This window comes from Mesoplodon densirostris, chromosome X (assembly GCF_025265405.1).
Source record: "Mesoplodon densirostris isolate mMesDen1 chromosome X, mMesDen1 primary haplotype, whole genome shotgun sequence".
Taxonomy (NCBI): domain Eukaryota; kingdom Metazoa; phylum Chordata; class Mammalia; order Artiodactyla; family Ziphiidae; genus Mesoplodon; species Mesoplodon densirostris.
The window spans coordinates 135,733,127-135,737,364 of NC_082681.1; the positions used below are offsets into that span (position 1 = coordinate 135,733,127).

A 4,238-nucleotide genomic window follows, 5' to 3' on the forward strand; every position below is an offset into this window, starting at 1 on the left:
TCTCCCCACTGGGAACCACTAGTTTGTTCTCTGTATCTCTGTTTTGTTATATTCATTCATTTGTTTTCACAACTGCATTTTTATGTGTTTCTGATTTGCACCTCCTTTTCTGTGTGTCCCTCTCTTGTTCCCAACCACATATCCTAATCTATGTCAACTTAGTTTTTTCCTCATCTTGCTGCTTTATTCTTTACAATTTTAACAGGGCAAATCCAATGACTCATAACCCACATAACACACAGCACAGCTTTTCAGAAAGCTTAATACAGAAACACCTAAACAATTACTAACCTTAGGATATTAAGAATTTATATTAGACTCCATGGTGTTCTTTTTTCTTCCAACACACCGAACTTAAAACAAAAATTTTTTTTTCCATTAACATAAGAGACCAAAGACCAGCCAAGAGGAGCAGAAAAGACGTAACACCCTCAACCTCAAAGGGACAAAACTAAGATTACTGCCATTTTGGTGAGTTTTATGTCCAAGACATATTACAATACAAAATCTTTATTTAAAAAAAATCCACATTTTTTCTGAAGATGCTGAGTGTGGGTACTTTCCAGAAGGTCTGGCATGAAGAAGACTAAATAATAAAAAGGGAAAGGGTTTCCATAGTCCCAAAGGGCAAATTATCATTTTACATTGTGGGAATGCATTCTGAATACACTATAAATGCTAACCCTTGGGCTTTTAAGACTGTATGATGTGGCCATATTATTAGCATTGTTTCCAATTCCTTTAAGACTCAGGGACTCAGTATTCCAACTCAGCTCATACACTGTGCTTAAATGTTCATGTTAAATGCTAGCCTTCAATCGAAAACCCTGCTTGGCCCAGAAAGGTAAAATGCCAGCTAGGAGTATGGAGTGCTTCTTATCAGGGGTTGCGACTTCAGGTCTTAGCTTAAGGAAAGTGGCACATAAATGTACTGCGATGTGCTGAAATTAACACCGCCAAAGCCACCAAAAACACAGAGCATTTTGAAGATTGCATTTTATTCCCCAAACTGAGGAATAATGCGTCGTGGTATAAGTTACAAGCCTGAGGGTCATTTTATGAATCCTAACCTATGCAGACTCTATGAAAGGGGCCCTCATAATGAAAATAATGGATACATTTACATCGAAGTATGTTCTAAAGAATGTACCTTGTAGTTGCTTCATCTGAATCTCTTTACGCTCTTTCTAGTAATACTAAAATATTGGGGGTAAGGGTTGGATCCCTGGCTGGGGAACTAAGATCCCGCATGCCACGTGGTGCAGCCAGAAAAAAAAAAAGAGTATTGGGAGTAGAGAGTTATAGAGGGGGAAATCTTTGGTGCAGAATGGTCAGGGAATGCATCTCTGAAAATGTTACATTGCAAAGGAAGTGAAGAAGCAAGTCATGCTTGTGGAAGGGAAAAGGAACAGAAACATCAAAGACAAAATTCTTGAGGTCTGCGTTTGATAGTAATGTTCTATGAGCTACAGAGAAGCACGTGAGAATGTGGGGGTAGCCCAGAAAGTACGGCTGGCGAGACGTGGGGAGCAATGAGCTCAGAGGTGGAGAAAGTTCTTGTAGGACTTCTGAGGACTTGATTTCACCGTGAATGGGACACGAGTCATTGGAGGGTTTTGAGAACAAGACAGGCTTGCCCTGACTTGGTCTAAAATGATCACTCCATCCACAGACTAAATGTCCATCAACAGAGAAATGGATAAAGTAGATGTGGTACATGTATACAATGGAATACTACTCAGCCATAAAAAAGAATGAAGTAATGCCATTTGCAGCCACATGGATGCAACTACAGATGATCATACTAAGTGCAGTCCATCAGAAAGAGAAAGACAAATATCATATGATATCACTTATATGTGGAATCTTTTAAAAAATGAAACTTATTTACAAAACAGACTCACAGACTTATAAAACAAGCTTATGGTTACCAAGGGGGAAAGGGAGGGGGTGTGAAGGGATAGGCTGGGAGTTTGGGATCAACATATACACACTACCATGTTTAAGACATATAACCAATGAGGACCTACTGTAGAGCACAGGGAAGTCTGCTCACTATTCTGTGATAACCTACATGGGACAAGAATCTGAAAAAGCATAGATACATGTATATGTATAACTGAATCACTCTGCTGTACACCTGAAACTAGACAACATTGTTAATCACCTTTCTCCAATGTAAAATTTAAAAAAAAATTTTTTTTAAAGAGTGACAAGGAGGAAAGAAAAGACACCGGATATGAGAATATTACAGTTGGCAATGTGAACTATAATTGGGGTGTGGAAGAAAAGGATAAAAGTGTGGTAGAAGGAAATGTTTAAGATTCCAGACATATTTTGAAAGGAGAACAAATAGAATATGCTGATCAACTGAATATGCATTATATATTAAAAGAGCAGAAGAAATACGTTAAGATTTTTGGTCTCAGCAACTGTTAGCCCAGCAGGATAATTTTCACGTGTATATGAGAAATACCATGGATGGACCAGAATTGAGAATAAAGGAAGGACTTAAGAATTCATCTTTTAACATGCGCAACTGGAGATGTCTGTAGGGCGTGCAAGGTTTGCCAAATTGGCAATAGGATATGTAAGTTTAGACTTTTCTAAAGTTCTAGGGCAAGCAAAGAATGAACTGAGGCTGGATAGAAACTTGGGTGTTACCAGGGATTAAAAGGTATTCAAAGCTGTAGAACAGCATGATATTAAATATGAAGTGAATGTATGAAAAGATGACTTCATCCTATGAATGAGCCCAGGAACCCTCCAAATTGTAGAGCTTGGGGAAAGCAGAAGGACTGCCAGAAGTGCTGGAAAAGGAGTCCAGAGGACGTCCAAAATAACAGCAACATCTTGGGGGCCAAGCAGAGAATATGGTAAACTACTTCAAAGAGAGCTGATAAACCAAGCAAAATGAGGGCAAAAAATAACCCCTGTATGTGTCAGCAGGGACAGTAGTTACCTGGATAAGGGTGTTCTCGGTGGAGTGGTCCTTCCTTTAAGAAGGAAAACCTGTGCTCGCTTCGGCAGCACATATACTAAAATTGGAACAATACAGAGAAGATTAGCATGGCCCCTGCGCGAGGATGACACGCAAATTCGTGAAGCGTTCCATATTTTTATATGCATAACTGATTCCCTTTGTTATAAAGCAGAAACTAACACACCATTGTAAAGCAATTATACTCCAATAAAGATGTTTAAAAAATATATAAATAAAATGAAAAAAAAGAAGGGAAATCTTATTGGAGGGGATTCACAAAGAAGTTCAGGAGATGAACTTGATACGGTGTGTACATTTGAGCAGAGCTCTTTGGCAATACTGAGGGATGGGGGTACGTTTTGAAGGGTCTCAATCTTTTTCAAGTGGTATATATTGCAGCACATTCTATGTTGATGGAATGATCCTCTTGAGGAAACAGATCATCAGCTGAGACGCAGAGGAGAGTGTATCCACGGAGCACTGTCCTTGTGTAGTTGAGAAAATATGAAACCTAGTGTCCTAGGAGGTGGACTGAAAAAGATCTTGCTGTGATTTATGTCACAGTATTCTGCTTATGTTTTCCTCTAAGAGTTTGATAGTGTCCGGCTTTACATTTAGGTCTTTAATCCATTTTGAGTTTATGTTTGTGTATGGTGTTAAGGAGTGTTCTAATTTCATTCTTTTACATGTAGCTGGCCCGTTTTCCCAGCACCACTTCTTGAGGAAACTGTCTTTTCTCCCTTGTATATTCTTGCCTCCTTGTCATAGATTAGGTGACCACAGGTGCTTGTGTTTATTTCTGGGCTTTCTATCCTGTTCCATTGATCTATATTTCTGTTTTTGTGCCAGTACCATACTGTCTTGATGACTATAGCTTTGTAGTATAGTCTGAAGTCAGGGACCCTGATGCCTCCAGCTCCGTTTTTCTTTCTTGAGATTGCTTTGGTTGTAATGGGAGGATGGGTAAATTGGAAGACTGGGATTGACACATATACACTATTATATATAAAATAGATAACTTATAAGGACCTACTGTATAGCACAGGGAACTCTACTCAATATTCTGTAATGGCCTATATGGGAAAAGAGTCTAAAAAAGAGTGGATATATGTGTATGTGTAACTGACTCACTTTGCTGTACACCTGAAACTCACACAACATTGTAAAGCAACTGTACTCCAATACAAATTTTTTTTAAAAAAGGAAAACAACCTAGTATCCCAGTGGAGGGGGTGAGTTTCGGGAAGAAGAGTGG

The 4,238-nt window shown here is 38.9% G+C and overlaps 1 non-coding gene across 1 annotated transcript; it reads left to right on the top strand.

The window, feature by feature from the left end:
* The first annotated feature begins 3,014 nt into the window (after positions 1–3,014).
* Positions 3,015–3,121, top strand: LOC132482820 (U6 spliceosomal RNA). Its single transcript, XR_009530984.1, has one exon. It is a non-coding gene; the product is annotated as a U6 spliceosomal RNA (small nuclear RNA).
* The last annotated feature ends 1,117 nt before the right edge of the window (positions 3,122–4,238 follow it).